This window comes from Neovison vison, chromosome 2 (genome assembly GCF_020171115.1).
Source record: "Neovison vison isolate M4711 chromosome 2, ASM_NN_V1, whole genome shotgun sequence".
In the NCBI taxonomy this organism is placed as follows: Eukaryota; Metazoa; Chordata; class Mammalia; order Carnivora; family Mustelidae; genus Neogale; species Neogale vison.
In genome coordinates this window covers 210534701-210554987 of record NC_058092.1, presented here as the reverse complement: position 1 = coordinate 210554987, position 20287 = coordinate 210534701, and the positions used below count along the sequence as shown (strand labels likewise).

General features: G+C 35.3%; 1 protein-coding gene and 1 non-coding gene across 6 annotated transcripts in view; one reads left to right on the top strand and one right to left on the bottom strand.

Moving 5' to 3' along the window:
• R3HCC1L (R3H domain and coiled-coil containing 1 like) overlaps nucleotides 1-20287 on the bottom strand; it is a 92853-nt gene that overhangs the window by 37469 nt on the left and 35097 nt on the right. Inside the window, exons 1-2 of one of the 5 annotated variants that reach the window (XM_044240274.1) lie at nucleotides 18017-18604; nucleotides 15832-15914 (exon numbers count right to left, since the gene is read on the bottom strand). The exons of 2 other annotated variants lie outside the window; for them this stretch is intronic. The gene's annotated coding sequence lies outside the window, so the exon portion shown is untranslated. Of the gene's footprint in view, nucleotides 1-11070; nucleotides 11095-15831; nucleotides 15949-18016; nucleotides 18605-20287 lie in introns of those variants that run through there. 2 more of the 5 variants (XM_044240272.1, XM_044240273.1) reach the window with 2 other exon arrangements.
• Nucleotides 10725-10866, top strand: LOC122901426. The gene has a single exon (XR_006383483.1). It is a non-coding gene; the product is annotated as a U4 spliceosomal RNA (small nuclear RNA).

The following is a 20287-nucleotide window of genomic DNA, read 5'->3' as shown; positions in this document are numbered from 1 at the left end:
AAAGAAATTAAACAACCCAACACTTGACTTGTGTATAATTTGCACAAAAAAAGATTTAAAGGCTTCACAATCTTAGATTACAGAGCTCAGAAAAAATACCACACAAAATACAGTTAATGGAACTAAATAGGGGCGCCTGGATGGCTCAGTAGGTTAAAGCCTCTGCCTTCAGCTCAGGTCAGGATTCTAGGGTTCTAGGATCCAGCCCTGCATTGGGCTCTCTGCTCAGCAGGGAGCCTGCTTCCCTTCCTCTCTCTCTGCCTACCTCTCTGCCTACTTGTGATCTCTGTCTGTCAAATAAATAAATAAATAAAATCTTTAAAAAAAAAAAAAAAGGGAACTAAATAAAGATATACTTCTTGCCCAAAGAGGTCTAAATGGAAACATCCAAACTACCTTTATACCTGAAGGGCTGGTTGTTCTACAGAGAAGATAAATGTTCTCTTCTGTGTTTCTCAGAAGTCAGTACCAGAACCAACTGGTAGAAATTAAAGGAAAACAGGTTAGCTCAATATACAGAACTCCAAGAGCTCTCCAACACTATTATCAGGTAATGAGCTCTCTATAGTCTGGATGACTGACTGATACACTGGAGAAAAGAATTTCTATCTGTAAATGGGTCTGGATTTATTTTAAGCATTCTTTGAACCTGAAATTCTATGATTCCATTTCTGTTCTACAGTAGACATATAATCAAAGGCTTCAAACTTAAAATTATTTGTGCTATAGCTAATGACTTTTAAAACTCAACCTTTCTTTTTTCTTAATTAATGCCCACATGTCATGATATGATTTCCTAAAGCTGAAAAAAAAGCATAATAAATTTATACCACCCACTTCTTACCAACACACCAAACTCAATTATGCCATGACCAGCAATGTGCTGAAACATGTTTAGCAGCCAGCTAAATACATATCCACATGGAATTCCAAGTACTGGTTGATATTTTTCACTTACATCAATGATGTCAACAATGTAACATCGTTGCTGAAGTAGATAATCATTTTTGAACTGCAAAATATATTTTTAAATTTTTGAGCTATGTACAATGTAATAGCTAAAGACATGACACCTTTAAGTTTGCATTATTAGCATTTTCTCCATCACCTTACATCTAGACAAGCAATAAACAATAAATCAAGCCCTGATTTATGGCATTTGCCTAACTCTATGATGTAAATATTCCCACCATAGCTAATTTCAAGCTATCACTGTAACAGCACTAAAAACAGAGCTGGGAAAAGACACACAGTAGCACACCATAATACAGTATTTCAACCTAAAGATACAATATTAATAAATAGCTTCAAGAACATAAATCATAGTAAAATATAGTGAAATAATTAGGAAGTAATGAATTTTAAGTATCTACTACCCTTTTATACATGCCATTTATTTAACAAGCTATGTAATTTAATTTTTAATGATGGCTGTGTTTAACAATCTGTTTGCATAATTCCTAAAATTTTAATAGTCAGCTCTTAGGCCAGTAAGAGATTCTCCAATATACCACTGGCTAAAACAATTCTTTCATAATAACACAGACCTACAAAAAAAGAGGAGCATCCCCATCTTGTGGACTTTCAAGATAATGCCAATTCAGTTTAAAGCCTTGGTGTGTTTTTGTGAACTTTTGCAACTATAGGCACGAAAGGCCTTTAACAAGGAGAGAAGAGGAGCCTGTCATAAACAATTTTTAAAAAATAACTTAGATTAAAAATTTCCCACTCAGTATTTACTAATAGCACTTGATGTTTTATTTCTCTCTTTAACATGGTTTTAATTTTTCTACAATATTTCACATGCTTTTATTGGTCCAGTTTCCTTCTTAACTGAAGTAGAGAATCTGTTATTTGGGGTGTATTTTGCAGTCAACTTATCCTGGAATGGCCATCAGCATGCAACTCTGTTTAAAATTATATTATCTAAAAGAGATAAAGATTCATCTGTTAATGATGGGCAGCTAACTGCTAACATATACCTTTAAAATATTTTAGGTCAAACCATCTTTTTCTATACTATACTTCTGAACACTGGGATCATATGTGAGAACCTGTCCAATTACTTCTATGGTTTCAAATATTCCTTGAGAAAAAATAATCAGTAATTTCCTCAAGTACCTCTCCACCCCATCTTCATGAGTAAGTGAACTAGCACAAAACAAATCAGACTTTTACATCTTTATAACAGAATTTTAATGCTATTTGTCCATGTTTGGCATATAAAACATATGGAACCCTCTTCAATCAACAATAGAAAATACTGGCACTTAGGGCATTCATTGGCTAATTCAACCATGAACTGATTTGATCCAGTACTTACAAATGGCTCACTTGGGAAATCTAATATTTGAGAGAAACTGCCTAATGGGTATGTAGACCATTCTTCGAGAACAAATTAAGCACTATCACTTTGTTAGCTCATTAAAATGCATCATAACAACAGCATATATTTTGCCTTTTTACTTGGAAATAATTTCATATTTACAAATAAGTTACAGAAGTAAAAATACTACAGAGAGCACCTGTACATCTTTTACCTGTATTTATCTACTGGTAACTTTACCCCATTTGCTTATCATTTGCAATCATGCATGTTCCCACTCTCTCTACACACACACACACACACACACACACGAACTTTTTTCTAAACTTTCTGAGGGCAAAGTACAGACAACATGGCCCTTTATCTCCAAATACTTCAGAGTATATTTTCTATAAGCAGGCATATTAAACAGTTAACAATGTCGGGAAATTTAACATGGAAGTTCTATCAAATCAAATACGGGTATTCCAATTTTGTTGGCTGATCCAGTAATGTCCTTTAGAGCATATATCCCTCTCCAGTAATGGATCCAGTTTAGAATCAGGTAATGCATCTATTTACATCTCTTTTGCCTCCTACCTTCTAGAATGTTTCCAAAGCCTCTCACTGTATTTTATTACACTGAATAATTTTTGGAAAACTGCTCCCCCTCCCACCCTTTTTTTTAATAGAACATCCCTCATTTAAGGTTTGTCTGACATTTCTCATGATTAGACTGAGGTTGTACATTTTCACCCATATCAGGTTATATATTCTCAGAATAGTACACAGAGGGTCGAATGTCCTCAGGGCATCACATCTGGAGGCACATGATTCCCATCTGTCCTTCACTGGTGACTTTATTTTGATTACCTATGGTCAAGGTATTGTCCAATTTCTCTACAGAGTAATTACTGTGTATTTTCTCCCTTTCAACTAAAAGCAGTCGTTGGGTAATCCCCCAAGAGCACGTGAATATCCTGTTCCTCATCAAAGGATTTAGCATCCCTAGATTTAGCATCCACTAATGATTCTAATCTGATCCAATCTTTATTATGATGGTTGCAAAATGATCTTCCAAACTCTGAAAGTCCCTTCGGATTTACTAGGCAATCCTTGGCTTTTTTCCTGAAAGCAGAAGTAAACCACGTATCTTCACTCACCACAAAAGCTAAGATTTCCTAAGTTAAAATTCAATGTTAAAATCTGTTTTCACAGTTGGTTGATAGAGGAAATGTTGCAGATCAAAGGTGTTGTCATCTTACCCCACCTCACATGTACGGAAAAGGGGAAAAGACATGTCACTCAGATAAAGCTAACATAATCCCTTTAGTAGGTATAGCAAACATGTCCCTTTCTGCTCTTTTCCAGAAGATACCAAAATTACAAATGCAATGATTAATCCATCCCAGATGTCTGGTAATATTTATTTCTCTGCTCCTTTTTAAAGTCATCTCAAATTCCTTTGGGAAGGAGGCAAGGCACAATCAATTCATGTATGTTAATAAACAGAAAAAGGATCTTCTCGGGACACCTGGGTGGCTCAGTTGGTTAAGCAGCTGCCTTCGGCTCAGGTCATGATCTCAGCGTCCTGGGATCGAGTCCCACATCGGGCTCCTTGCTCGGGAGGGAGCCTGCTTCTCCCTCTGCCTCTGCCTGCCTCTCTGTCTGCCTGTGCTCGCTCTCTCTCCCTCTCTCTCTGACAAATAAATAAATAAAATCTTTAAAAAAAAAAAAAAAAGAAAGAAAAGAAAAAGGATCTTCTCAGTATCATTTCCGTATCATTAATTTCTGCTCTCAGCTCCTCTCATCTTTATTATTTTCTTCCTTCAATTTTCTTTGGGACAATTCTGTTCTTCTTTGATTAACTTTCCAAGATAGTGACTTAATTAGCTATATTCTAAAGTTTTTGTTGTTGCGTTATTACTTATGTATTACAAAAATTTTCAGACATATATAAAGAGAAAACATTTATAATGACTATTAAATACCCATCCCTCAGCTTCAAATCATAGCCAGTGTTTCATTTTATCTGTGCACATGTTCCCAAATATTTCATTTCATCCTTAAGTATCTCAGTATCTATCTTTAAAAGACTTAGACCTTTTTTTTTTAAACAAAATCATAATACCAATATATATCTTAAAATGGGGGGGGTAATTCCTTATATCATCACATTTCCAGTGCCCAAATTTTGCCAACAGCCTGCCTTTTTTGAACACTTGGGTTTGTTAAAATCAGGATCCAAAAAGATCTATATGCTGTCTTTTAATTTATAGGTACCTGTCAATCTGTTTTTGTTTTCCTATCTTGCCATTCATTTGTTAAAGAAACTGGGCTATTTGTCCTATAGAATTTCCCATATTCTGGAGTTTGCTGATTACATTCTTGCAGTATTGTTCAATAAATTCTTATATATAGTCTCTGTATTTCCTATAAAGTAGCGGTTGATCTAGAGGCTTGACAGGATTTGGGTTTAATTTTTTTATAGCAAAAATATGTCTTAAATGGTGCAATGAACTTCCTATCACATCACATCGGAAAGCTATAATATCTGATTGTCTCCTTTTTATAATGTTAACATTGATCAGTGGGTTCGTGTACTGTCAGCCTGAACCATTCACCATAAAGCTTTGTATCAGACTGTCACCCAATGGTTTTAGCAAACCCTGATGAATAGTGCCAAGATACACTATTTCATCAGGGTTTACAAAATGATGACATTCTAGCTATTGTTCTTTTTGTATTTATTAGCTGAAATTCTTTTATAATAAACTTTCATCAACTATTTTGTGACTCTGAGGTAGTTTATATGGGTAACACAGAATACTTTACCAGCTTCTGAATGAACTGGTTCCATGGCATCCTCCAAAGGTGACCAACATTTTGTTGATTTTAATTTAATGTGCTTCAATCCACTGCAATATTCTTCTTGAAGCTCAAACTATCTTGGCCAATGGCAGCCCCATCAGAGGGCCCTTTTTACATAATCTCAAATTGTCTCTTGACAAGAAGAGTTAGTCAAACTGTGAAAAGAAGTTTCTTCTTTTCCTTTTTTTATGACAAGATGTCCTACTATGGCCTACCTAGAGCTGGAATCAGCCACATTTTTCAAGAAGCCCTAGTTCATTTTAATAAAAAATAGTACTTTAAAACTACAATCTGGGCACTAACATGAGTTTATTGCTACTGGGTTGGTCATTGTATCTAAGCCCTTTTAGATCTCACAAGCTTTTTGATTCCCAGAAAGGATAACAAAAATACTTATTTCTATGCTTTTTCTGTCTCCTAAGTTATTCAGAAGTATCTGCCAATATATCCATTTTAAGTTGATTTCCAACTTAATTACATTGTAGTCAAAATGAGATCAATTCTTCAAAATTTGTTGATTTTGTTTTACAGTTTAGTAAAAGGTCAATTTTGGTAAATGTCTCATCTGTGCCTAAAAATAATGTATCCCTACTAAACTTTGGGGTGCTGTGTAATCATTAATCAAATGTACTCAAGTATTATTCAAATGGTATCCTTACTTATTTTCTGTCCACTTAATTAATCATGGGTATTTTGTGTGTGTTCACTAAATCATATTTATTAAATCATTGTTCAAATCATACCCTTACTTATTATGGGCTGGCTTAATCACTGAGATGTATATATAAAGTACCTGTTGGTAGATTTAATGGTTTCTCTATTTTTGTATTTTTTTAATAATTTTTTTTAAAAATTTTCAATTTATTTATTTTCAGAAAAACAGTATTCATTATTTTTTCACCACACCCAGTGCTCCATGCAATCTGTGCCCTCTATAATACCCACCACCTGGTACCCCAACCTCCCACACCCCCGCCACTTCAAACCCCTCAGATTGTTTTTCAGAGTCCATAGTCTCTCATGATTCACCTCCCCTTCTAATTTACCCCAACTCCCTTCTCCTAACACCCCTTGTCCTCCATGATATATTTTTTATATTTTTATATAATTTTTGATGTTATCACTTATATTTAGAATTCTTCCTCTTTCCTGGTAAATTGTTACTTTTACCATTATGCAGCAAGCCCTACAAAAGAGGCTTTCGTCTAAAAGGAATATAACTATGTAACTTTCATTGGTATCATGAGGTATCTTGCCTTTTTAACCTTTTTTTTTTTTTTTTTTGCCTTTTTACTTTCAACTTGTCTCACCATGTTTTAGGTTCATCCTTTGCAAAACGAATACAACTTAACAGTGCATTCTTTACCCACTCTGTCAATGTCAGTCTTTTAATTGAGAATTTAGTCCATTTGTATTTATTGCAATTATGGATACATCTGGAAGTATTTCTACCTTTTTATTTTGTGCTTCCTTTTCATTTATCCTACTTTTTATAATTTTCTTATTTTCTTGCTTTCTTTAAGGTTGATCAAGTTCTTTTTTCCTACCACTCAAAAGGCTCTAAAATCTTATTTCTAGTCCATTAGTGTTTTAACATGAGTGCTTATCTAAATATCTAAAGTTAATCATTATTTGTATTTGTCTCCTATACAACCATACAATGTTTTTTATTTCACAATGCCTTCCATATGTACTCTTAGTTTTTGTCTGAAAATATCTTTACATTGTTCCCATCCTTTAATGGATTTTGACTTTCATTGTTACTGTTAAGAAATGTGTTGTCAGTCTGTCATAGGTTTGTAGGTAATCTGTTTACTCTCAAGATGTTCTTAAAATAGTCTCTTAGGTATTTGGTGTTCAAGTGTCTACTATGCGTTTAAGTATGTGTTTAGTATTATTTTTCTCCTAGAACAAGACTATGCTTCTTGAATTTGAGTATTTTAGCTCTGAGTCTTTTTACCAATTCTATTATTCATTCAAATCAATACCTTCAGATCCACCTTCCCCATCACTAGTTTTCTCTCCAAATTTGCCTGTTCTGTATTTTATCTTACCCAGTTCTTAAATTTGAATGACTAAGGTTTTGTCACAGAAGTCATATTTACCTCCTATCATCCCCCTAACCCCCCTGATCTTATGTCTTTTTAACAGCCGTGTTGATGTTGTTCTGATATTTGTTTTCTTCTTTTATCTTTAATCATTTTTAAACATTTCCATTTTATTTTTAAATGTTTATTATATTTATTATAATTGTGGCATTTGCTTTTTCTTTTATTAATTTTTATTATAATACCAAGTATTTATTATTTAACAGTTCTACTTTCAAAATTCTTGAGGATTTAATTCTGCTGTGTTTTGTATCACTGACTTTTGCTTAAGGAACGGTCTTTCATCTTAGTTTTTTATATTAATGCCAATTTTAAGACTGAGGTTTTCTGTACCATTCAGTAAGTATAACTATGAAACACCAACAACAGCAGCTACAAAAAATCTCAGGGACCTTTTCCACTTCACTCGGAACCCAGGTGAAAACAGAAAAGCTTCTTAATTTCTTTCTGTAACCCTGATTTTTTTTTTTCCTAGTCTATCCTCTGAGCGGGGCACAACCTTTTGAGCATTAAGGCTTTAGGGGGTAAACTCAGTTTCTTTCTTTTTTTTTTTTTTTAACTTTTATTTTTTTTTATTAACATATAATATATTTTTATCCCCAGGGGTACAGGTCTGTGAACTGTGAATCGCCAGGTTTACACACTTCACAGCACTCACCATTGCACATACCCTCCCCAATGTCCATAACCCACTCCCCCCTCCCAACCCCCCCCCCAGCAACCCTCAGTTTGTTTTGTGAGATTAAGAGTCACTTATGATTTGTCTCCCTCCCAATCCCATCTTGTTTCATTCATTCTTCTCCTACCCTCTTAACCCCCCATGTTGCATCTCCACTTCCTCATATCAGGGAGATGATATGATAGTTGTCTTTCTCCGATTGACTTATTTCGCTGTCAGCTCAGTTTCTAACTCAGCTCTCCTAAGCCCAGTGGCTCCACTCCTATTTCCCACATGGCTATTGCAATCTAAGCTTCTTAGTTCTCAAGAACAGCAGGAACAGCAATATAAAAAATAAAAACTGTAAACAATCTAAACAGGAGTAACTCCTTAAAAGTATGGTCCATTCATAAATGGACCTATAACCAAAACATAATATTAAGTTAAAAAAGAAAATTATAATCCAATCATTTTTTTTCTTTTTTTTTTTTTTTTGGCACAAGTGTGTGTGCACACATACATAGTGAACAGTAAATACAGGCTGTGTTTCTAGGGTTAGAATCCCAGCCCCACACTTGATTAGCCCTTTCCTTGGACAACTAACTTTATTGGGACAGAAAACTTTATTGGGGCAAAAGTTACCACTCTAATCCTTAGTTTACTCAGAGGATAATAACAGACTTATTTCACAGGCACACAGAACAGATTAAATAAAATGATCCATGTATACAAATTTGCCAGTCATGGTAAAGCCTTGATGAAAGTTAGCTATTATTTAAATAGGTAGTTGAGTTCCTTAAGTTACAAGTTCGCAGAATCAAAACCCCTTATTACAATATTCAAAATGTGCCTTCATCACCTATAAAACCCATTTCTACCTAACACCAACACCTACTCCAACTATATATCCTGGTTTTGTCTACCACTATCTCACGAAAAGTCTCATGTTGTAAACATGCCATAATTCAAAGTAAACACAATCCAACTCAGTTGTAAAGTGAAAATACAAATCTTGAAAAAAATGTAGGATTTCATGAAGTCTACGAAAATAATATTGAAGGAAGCGTTCATCTCACAGCAAAACCCTTGGGGAATGAAGATCTGGCTGAATCAAACCAATAAAAACTGAAGAAGGGAAAATGCAACAAGGATGATGACAGAACAGGAAACAAGAAAGAAAATGTCAAGGGATTAAGAAAAATCCCTTGAGAAACTGCTAAAGCTCTCAACGGTTTTCCTAAACCAATGTGATAGGTCTACTCTGTAATGATAATAAGAAAATCAACCAAAGCGAAGGATGCTATTAGACTATCATACAATTTTAGTGGAAAAATTATACCAAAATATATCATTCTTTGTTAAAGGACAGCCATAATGAAAACCTAAATTTTATTAAATATGTGGTAAGATAAATGTTTCTATTTTAGAAAACTGTCACTACCAAATCTTTTTTTCATTACTTTTAGAGGTATTTTCAAAGTAGCAATTTTCTCACTTAGAACTTCTCATAAATGTGTATTTCTTTTTTCTTTTTTTAAGATTTTATTTATTTATTTGACAGAAAGAGCACAAGTAGTCAGAGAGGCAGGCAGAGAGAGGGGGAAGCAGACTCCCTGCTGAGCAGAGAGCCCAATGCAGGGCTCCATCCCAGGACCCTGAGATTACAACCTGGGCCAAAGGCAGAGGCTTAACCCACTGAGCCACCCAGGTGCCCGTCATAAATGTATATTTCTAAGGGGAGAAAGACGATCATCTAAACTGTTAACAGTGGTTACCCCTTGGAAAGCAGAAAATGACAGATGAAAAAGAATTAAGGATTAATTATCTTTTCATACACATACCTTAATAGTGTTTGAATTTGTTACAGTAATTATACTTTTTTGTAATTAAAAACAAAATCCCTAAAATTTAAAGATATGCTGTTGTTTTTGTGTAAGGGGCCATTACCATGAATTGCAGTAGGAGAAAGCAAAGATAATGAAAATTGATAAACAGACTTTATTGGACAAAAGTACTCCAAGTAGGAAAATGATGAATGGAGAAAAAAGCGACTTCTTTAATATACTTGACAGTATAATAAAACAAGTGGCATATAAATTACTTGATGTTGGAAAGATACCCTCAAATGCTGCAGAATGGTGAGCCAACTTCTACTCTTTGGTCTAAGAATGATCTAGAACAACACTGTCCAATACATAACCACTAGCCACATGTAGATATTGAGCATTTGAAAAGTGGTCAGTCTAAATTGAGATGTACTATGAATGTAAAATACCCCTTGGATTTCAAAGGCCTGGTACCCCCCCAAAAAATAAAAAGAAAATAGCTCACTAATATTTTTAAATTTATATATGTTGAAGTGATACTATTTTGAATATAATGAGTTAAAGACATTAACATTAACTTCATCTGTTTATTTTTGTATTTTTAAATATGTCTACTACAGAATTTACAATTACAGATGAGGCTTATATTTGTGAGCTGTGCTATATATTTAATGCAACAGCACTGGTCTAAAATCTTGCCATAACCTTAAGACCACAATAACAGTCTCTTTTTCCTCTTGTGTCTTACCTGTTACAGAATTTTCCACTCACAACAAAGTAATACACCAAACCAAGAAATCAGCTAAAACATAAATGTGTAGATAAGCTTATTATTTCTGCACATATGAAATACTTTAACGTTCCTTAAGTTCACAATGATCAAAAAAATAAAGCATCAAAAGAAGTAAAGGCTACTTATATTTCACAAATCAGAAAATAAGACTGATTAAACATTAAGCTTTGCGCAGTGGCAGTATCGTAGCCAATGAGGTTTATCCGAGGCGCGATTATTGCTAATTGATTAAACAACATTAACTATATGGTAAAAGTTACCCCTCAACTCAAATTTCGGTGCATTTTTTCCATATATGTTTAAAACTGTTGAGGGCCCTAGATTTAGAATTATTTCTTTACATAATAATAAAGCTTCCTTTGTGTTGTTATTCTATCAAGAGCATTCATATTCTCACTGGTCTACTTACAAACTGGCAAAACTAAGACATGCCAAAATCTTTCAGTTCAACATCATGTATGTCCATTTGTAAGAAATAAAGATATCTTAAAAGTAAATTTAAGGGGCACCTGGGTGGCTCAGGGTTAAAGCCTCTGCCTTCAGCTCAGGTCATGATCCTAGAGTCCTGGGATCGAGCCCCGAATCGGGCTTTCTGCTCTGCGGGAGGCCTGCTTCCCCCTCTCTCTCTGCCTGCCTCTCTGCAAACTTGTGATCTCTGTCTGTCAAATAAATAAATAAAATCTTTTTTTAAAAAAAAAAGTAAATTTAATAATGTTTATAATAAAAGGTAATATGCAAAATATATTAAGTGACACAAGTAAACTAACAGATTTTTGAGCACTAAAATAATGATATACTTTTAAATTCTAGCCATCCCCTCAGAAAGATTCAGTGCTCTTCCATTCCCAATCTCATAGCAGGGTGAATGGAATCACTGTCAACCCAGTTGTCACACCGGCAACCTGGAAGTCATTATCCCTGACATTTCAATCAGTTACCAATCCCTGTTCATTCTACTTCTACACTGTTTCCAGTAATTTTCTAAAATACAGATTAGATTTGGCCGTTTCCTTGTACAAAATTCTTCCGTGGTTCCTTACCACATACACACTGTTGAGTATCCTGCGCAGCATATTTGCCCCTATGTGCTGTAACTTCACTGCGACCCCTAGAACTACGTATCTGCCTAGTTTCAACTCCAGCCACTCCTAATTTCAGACTTTATATTCCATCAATTCCATACCCTCCTATGACTAGAAACATCCCCAGCTGCCTTCTCCCATCTCTGTGGTTTAAGACTTACAACCTTCTCTGTTGGATGCTTGCCTAATGGTCTCCTGCCTCTCAACTCTCACCTTAAGGGTTACCTCCTCTGCAACTTCATTATTGACTCTCCCTGATATGCTCTGGTACTATCAGTAAGTTCCCACTATACACCTTTACCTATACCTTTATCAAAGCAATTATCATATTGCTTTTACAGTTAGGGTTTGCATATCTGGCTCTCTTCTAAAAATGAGGTTCCTTCAGTGTAGGGCTAATGTCTTTCTATCTTTGTGTCTACAATGTCAGAACAGTACATTTGACACTAAACGAATACCTATCCAATCATGGCAAATGAGACTTCTTGACAGATGATGTTTCCCTAACCTCCAGTTGAGATCTGGGGCCCCATAGATGTATGTATTCATTCCAAAAACATTTACTGAAAACCTATTATGTGAAAAATCCCGTCTTAGGCACCAGGAACACAACAATAAACAAATCAAAGTCTCTGGCCTCATGGAGCTTACGCTGTAGTAGTGGAGATAAGAAATAAACGTTTAACCTAGATGTCCATCAACAGATGAATGGATAAAGAAGAGGTGGTATACATATATTATATGTATATACATATACATATATATATATACACACACACATACATACATACATACACACAATGGAATACTATGCAGCCATCAAAAGAAATGAAATCTTGCCATTTGCGACGACACGTATGGAACTATTATTATGCTTAGCAAAATAAGTCAATCAGAGAAAGACAACTATCATATGAACTCCCTGATATGAGAAAGTCGAGAAGCAACGTGGAGGGTTTGGGGGGTAGGAAAAGAATAAATGAAATAAGATGGGATTGGGAGGGAGACAAACTATAAGAGAATCTTAATCTCACAAAACAAGCTGAGGGTTGCGGGGGGGGGGGGGGGGGGGGAGGGAGAGGGTGGTTGGGTTATGGACATTGGGGAGGGTATGTGCTATGGTGAGTGCTGTGAAGTGTGTAAACCTGGAGATTCATGGACCTGTACCCCTGGGGCTAATAATACATTATATGTTGATAAAAAATAAAAATTAATTAATTTAAAAAAGAAATAAATGTTTAAGCATTTAACGCCTGATGCTGATAAATGCAATGAAGTAAAATGGCAGGGACACAGATATAGAGTGATGGGGTCTATCGCTATTTTAGAAGGCAAAAGCCATACAGTAAAGCAGAGAAGACCACTCTGAGGAGTTAAGACCTGAGCTGATACTTGAACTGAGTCAGTGAGTCACACGAATTATCTAGGGAAAAGAGAAATTCTAGGAAAAAAGAAGAGCAAGTGCAAAAGCACTGAGACAAGACAAGCTTGAAACATTCAAGGTATAAAAAGAAAACAGGTATAGTAACAATAATGTAAGAAGACTCTAAGATAACTAAAGGCCAAAACAAGTAGGGGCTCACAGGCCAAGGCAAGAGCTTTGGAATTTATTTTGAACATGCTGAAAATCACTAAAAGGTTTCAGCAAGAGAATGACATGATCTGACTCACCTTTGCTAAAGATCATTCTGGCAGAAATGTGAGGAACTGACTATAAAGGTAAGAGTAAAAGAAGGAAAATCTGTTAAAAAAAAAAAAAGTCTAACTAATAGGCATGCAGCATGTCTCCTTCAACAGAGGCGGTCACAAGAAGTAGCCAAAGTAATGATATATACTGAAGGCAAAGCTAACAAAGGCTTGGTGGAATGACCATATGGGATGTGAAGGGAAAAGAGGAGTCACTTGGAGAGTTTGGTCTGATCAACCTCGGTGAAGACAGTTACACTTACTAAGCTACAGAAGACTGGTGGAAGGAAATAGGAAAAGAGAAATCAAGAGTTGGACATTTTAAATCTGAATGCTTGTTGGTCATCCTATATAGTTGCTAAGGAAGCAACTGGAAATAGAAGTCTAAAGCTCAGGGGAGGTGCAAGAATTGGGAAATAAAATTTTGCGAGTCACTGTCATAAGGATTCAAGCCAAGGAACGAGGGAAGACTACCACCTAGGGAGTGACAGAGAAAAAAGGCCACGGGGATTGAGTCATGGGGGAAAACTATGACCTTTAGATGTCAGGAAGAGGAAATGTGGCCAGCAAGAAGAATGAAGAAGAAAACAGGAGGAACAGAAGCATGTAGTATCCCAGAAGCCAAATGAAACGCAAGGCTGTGTTAAGTAGAATATAATATTATGAAGAGCTCAATTATTCACCTCAGGACAGCTAAAGTACTGTGAGCCTCAGTATTTATACATAAATCAAGCTCACATATTCAACATCTTTCTTGAAAGTTATTTGCACCTTATTAAAGTTCAGGATTACAAAATCAGTTCCTCAGTTGCTTGAATTCACTCACAAATACCTAAATTCTGCTTTTTCAACAATGGACATATATAACTTTGGAGTACTGGGTCATAATCTTGGGAATGCAGCAGTTAAAACCCATTTACATACTTGTATAGAGTACTCAGTGTTCTGATATCCAAGTTAGATTACAAAGTTCTTTTACTTGGTCACTATGGGCTACTACTTGAGGAATGAAGCTCCAAATTAAAAAAAAGGAAAAAAAAAAAAAGAGAGAGGTTTTTTTTCAGACAGGTTACCTTTTTTATAAAATTATAGATGGCTCAAAGAAAGGTCTGTGATAGAGGGAAAAATCTCATTTTAAGAAAAAAATTAATAAAGTATAAAACTAACTAAAAAAGTAAAAAGTTTTTCTGGTATTTCCCTTAATGCAAAAGCATTACGCAATAAACCCCCAATTAAAAAAGCTGTATTCTCACCTTACAAAGATGATAACTATTAACATATTGCTATATATTCTCCCAGGCCTTTCTGTATTTTTTAAAAAGCTTTGTGAGTGAGACTTATCAGAATAGATTCCTGTTAGGCTTTCTAAGCCAGTTTTTTCAAATTTTTTCTTACACTCCAGCTAAAGACATTTCATATCATGACACAGTAGATTCACACACATAGATGAGACTGAAACAAATTCCATAAAACACCCTTACTATTTGCACTGGTCTTATTTTCTAGTCTATTTTATTTTACTTTAATTTAAAAAACTGTAGTCTTATCATAATTTAAAATCAGTTTATTCACTAAGTTGTTTTACTTGACTGACTTTGAAAAATACTAAAAAGCATATTCATGTCAGAAATTTTCACAGCAGGCATAGAAAACATTCTCTGTTTAAAATGATTTGAAATTTTTGTTGTAGAGCAAAATAAAGGGCAAAGTAAAACATGAGTAAGACACCAGAAGGTTATACCACCTTACCAGGAGTCTTTAGCAAAATAATAAAATTAGGAATATATCTATACCTAATCTTCCCACACTTTTAAGGTCCTCTACCCATGGTTGAATACACTTCTGCAAATAAAGAAAACAAGAAATGTCCTTCCTCTGCAAAAGAGCTTCACTTTAAAATATACTTGACCTAAACATAACACAGAGGCACTTGTGTGTGATATAATAACATAAAAAATTATACTTGGACAGCAGAGAAATGGCTTCATATTTAAAAACTATAAAATCTGCTAATGAACCACAACTGATTCTGCTGTAGTTTTCTTAATGCATCCTTCCGTAAATGCACTTGCACTAGTTAATACAATGACATATTTTATACTCGAAGACACAAAATAATTCCTACATCCACGTGAAGGCTTATTCTTATTTCTATCCAAACCAGGTTTACAAAATATATTTTATATTTCAAATTAACAGAATAAAGACAATAATTTGTGACATTAATATCTATAGTTGAAGAGATGACTCTAAGCCCTTCCTTTAACATACCCTGGACTGAAAAAGTAAGTTTTAGACACTCATTTAGAGGACCTTATATAGATTTTACTGAAAGGTATGGAAGAAACAGATTCATTAATGGGAAGTATTATCCAAACTGCTAAACTGGCCATGTACAAAGTAACACATCAGGGCCTTATTCACAGTGAAAGTCTGCTCTCAGCCCACATACAACACAACCATATTATGACCTCCGGATTACTATTTTTTTTAGTAGAGTACCTGCTTTTCATTGTTTCTGCCTCTTCACCACCTGTCATGTCTTGCCACTCCAAGCATTTTCATTTCTCTCGATCTAGTGAGTGCTGCAAATTCCATTGTTCAAAGTATATATAAAATAAGAATAAAAAGATTTTTTTTTAAGGTTTTATTTATTTACTTGAGAGAGAGAGAGCACGAGAGGGGAGAAGGTCAGAGGGAGAAGCAGACTCCCATCAGAGCTGGGAGCCCAATGCAGAACTCGACCCCAGGACTCCAGGATCATGACTTGAGCCAAAGGCAACGGCTTAACCCACTGAGCCACTCAGGCACCCCAAGAACAAAAGCCTTCTAAGTAAGGATCAGAGATGCCTCTTATTTAAGCAAATTGTATGAACTTTAATATCTGAACCTTATGATACCTATTTTGGCCCCCTTTCACATTATTTGCTTATTTGATGATATTAAAATAGTATCACCCTCATTCAAGCCTTCCCAAAACTCTACAAAGTGGTATTATTGCCGGTTCAATTTTATAGATGAGAAAACTGAGCAAGGATGTTAAATAATATGTCAAAGGCCAAAGAATTAGAATGTGGCTGATTCTAATCTAAATAATCTGACCCCAGTGTGTGTGCTCCTAACTCTACTTTTGGAGATATGCTTTGCTGCCTTATGACAATACAAACATCCCAGTGTGTTTAGTACCCTCAGCTTTAGTATCTCTGACAATCCTTTGAGGGGGAAAAAATAGTTAGGAGTAACTGCATCAATAAGCTGATGCTTAAGAGATCAGAAGCCCTAACTACCACCTTTCACTTCTTCAAAAGCTGCTCCAAAAAACATAATTGAGCCATGAAAGAAAGAAAAGCCAGAGGTATACCAGTGGGTCAAAAAAGCTGTTCAGGAAGTTTTCAGAGGTCTAGCCTTGTCTAAGATTATACCATGCCTGCTCTACAGTGAATCCAAATCCAAGATTCTCCATTACCATTTGAAGATCTACTTGCCAAGGATGATTTAGGACTGCCCCTTTTGAGATGCAGCCCCAGATGATCTCTCTGAATGCCTGTTGTATGCTGCAGATGTCAATAAATATTCCCTGAGTAAATGTGGGGTAGGTATTTTCTGTTCCCTGCTGCCATACCAAACTACTAGCTCACCTGACTCTCAATTCTACTTTAGCTCCTAAAAGCAAGACATGCCTTATCACTATTATATCCTCAGTGCCCAGCACCACTCCTGGCAATGGATGGCATTCAATAAATGACTGGTACATAAATGAGTATAAATACAATTGTTCCTAACACAAACCAATATTAATCCAGATGTCTCTCCTTGAGACTCAATAAGTCAAAGTATTCTCAATGAAAGTTAAGAATTCTTTATTCATTGTACTATTTTTTTTATACAATTCATTACCTAGTTTCCCACAAGTGGACCTTTCTTAACTTGTGTATGTAACACGTGGTACATATCTCTTTACAGAAAGAGACCTTATGTATAAACTAATAGTGAAAGCAATATTAAACCAGAGCCAGGCTAAAGCCCTATCCCCCATATCTGGTTCATTCCAGAATACCATAATGTACTACCACCATCAAAGAAATGATGCTCTATATTTCTAAAGTATTACCCATTTTTACAGATAGTTAACATATACAGACATATTCCAATTACAAGATGCTGAAAAGCACTAAGACTATAAATGTTTCCCAGATTATAAAAACCTTATAGTATGTTGAATTTAAAGAACTGTATATGGCAACATAATTTAAATTTGTACTGCATTTAAAAAGATGATGAATTAAGCACTATGCTAAGTGTTCATATGTAATAATTCATTTAACCATCATGAACAAGTCCTTAAGGTATGTACAACTACTACCATTTTAAAGATAACACCACTAAGAATCAACATGAAACAACTAGCTAGTAAGCATTGGAGCCAGAACTGAAACCCAGATTTAACTGATAGTTAAGTTCATAACTGCTCAAAACTCCACACCCTACAGGATACCCTCAACAAAACAATTCTTGAATTTTCTGAATCACACTAACAGTGTGATAACATACCATATTTATTTTTTATTTCATCATTCTGAGAAGTAAAATTAAGGAAAATTGTTGACCTTTATGAGAGCTACACATACTTTCCTAACTCAATCCCCTGAAATCTTGACTCATATGAGGCCATTTATCACTAACTTACCCTTTTTTTGAAAATTAAGACTGTGCTCCTCCAAAACTCTGAAAACACTGTTAGCATCCACCACTGCATTCTGTATAAAACTTGCCACAGCTATTGGTGGCAGTGGTCATTACTTCGGTGACATTTGGTGGAGTCTTAGAAGACTTGTACTCTCTAATACTTGTTCTGAAGGTTTTTATAATCACTACCACACCAAATGTTGAGTAAAAACATCTGGGAAAAACAAGGAAATTAAGTGATTAAATATAGTAAATTTCTCTCTACATGCAACAGCTCTTTCAGAAGATCGACTGTATGCTATTTTTGCTCCAAAAAAGCAAGGAAACCAGTTTGCAGATTTTATTTGTTTATAGGCCAACAGGCTAAACATCAACATTGAAGGAATCAAACAGTCTTATATTTTTTTCAGTACTCAAACCCAATCAGTGAAAAGAACTAACTTTATTCACCATGGCTTACATATTATTTAGATATATTTTCCTTGTCTCCTTTTCTGACTTACTTCCACCCAAAACCTCAGTGAATTTTGAATCATGGGCCATGAATGGTGGTATAATTAAGGTAAACCATTGGGGCACCTGGGTGGCTCAGTTTTTAAGCGTCTGCCTTTGGCTCAGGTCTTGATACTGATGTCCTGGGATCGATGTCCTGTGTTGGGTTCTCTGCTCGGTGGGGAGCCTGCTTCTCCCTCTCCCACTCCCCAAGCTTGTGTTCCCTCTCTCACTGTCTCTCCCTCTCTCTGTCATATAAACAAACAAATAAATAAGTAAACCAAATATATTTTCTTTCTGCTTCCTTTCTTAGGGAACAAAGGAAATTTGGAAGTTCTACAGAAACATCCTCAAATAAGCAGGACTTCTGGGCACTGCTGATGATGTAGAAAGCTAGAATACCATTCCCACCCATAATACATTCAAAATAAATGGTGGAAAATGTGCACAATCACAAATTTTCTTGAACTCATCAGAGAAGCAAGGTCACAGGCCAAGCAACTAACCCCAGATCTAAAGAAAAGAAGAAAGGTTTCCTCAAAGACTTTTACTCAATATACTTCAAGTCTTCTTCTTCTCTCTCTTTCCATACTCAATCACTTGACAAGTTCCACTGATCTTATCCTGAGTATCTCTTCAAGCTGTCTAGTTTTCCCCATAACTACTCCAAGTTAAACCCATTCATACAAATGCCTAAATTACCTTAAAAATCCATCTAACTGGCCTCTCTGTGTTGCTTACTTTCTATTCATTCTTCACCTTGCATCAAGAATGACCCTTTTAAAACCATTACCTGCTCAGGCATCCCCCTCCCTAAAATCTTTCAATGACTTCCCATCATTCTTATGATAAACTCAACTTTTTTAAACATGGCTTACAAGACTCTTTTTAACCTGGCTCCAATTTCTCTTAGCTTTTGTCACTCCTGTCTTCATATGCCATACAGCCACATCAAACTTCTTTCAGATTCTTCAACTCTCCATGTTATTGGTTTTCTGGTTTTTTGTTTTTGTTTTTTTTCTTCTTAGGCTCTACACAATCTCTTTCCTCTACCTAGTCTACTCCCCAGCAGCCTCCTAACCAACTTCAACTAATTTCTACTTAACCTTTAGGACTCTATCATTATTCTTTAAGAGCTTTACCTAATCATTTTGATTAGGTGAGATGTCTTTGCCATATACCTCTGTTATAGCTCCTGTATTTGACAATAATTACTTCTTTAATTCTCTGGTCCTCACCACTGTACTGTATGTTCATTAAAGAAGGAATTATGTCTTCCTGCCCATCACTGTATCCCCCACACTTAATACAGTGCCTGGACATATAAGACAGAATCAAAATAAATTTTTTTGTAGAATAAATGAATTACGAACAAAAATAACAATTTGAGAGTAGAAACTGAAAAGGAGATTTAAATGGTATTCTGATCAACAAAAATGCCATATCAAAATCCCATCCTCAAATAAGTAGGACTTCCAGACACTGTTGATGATATAGAAAGCTGGAGAATTCATTTCCACCTTTAACACAAATAAAATAAAATGTGGAAAATGTGTACAATCATAGATATTCCTGAACTCATCAAAGAAGCAAGGCCACAGGACAAGCAACTCACCCAAAAGCTAAGGAAAGAAGACAGGGTCCTCAAAGGAGAGACAGAACATAAACGCTTTGTTAACTACAGTGAACCCAAGATGCCATAAAAGCCAGTATGAAGAACTCAGTTAAAATGTTTTAAAAGTTGCTAAAGGCCAAATATGGACTACCAGGAGAAGACAGA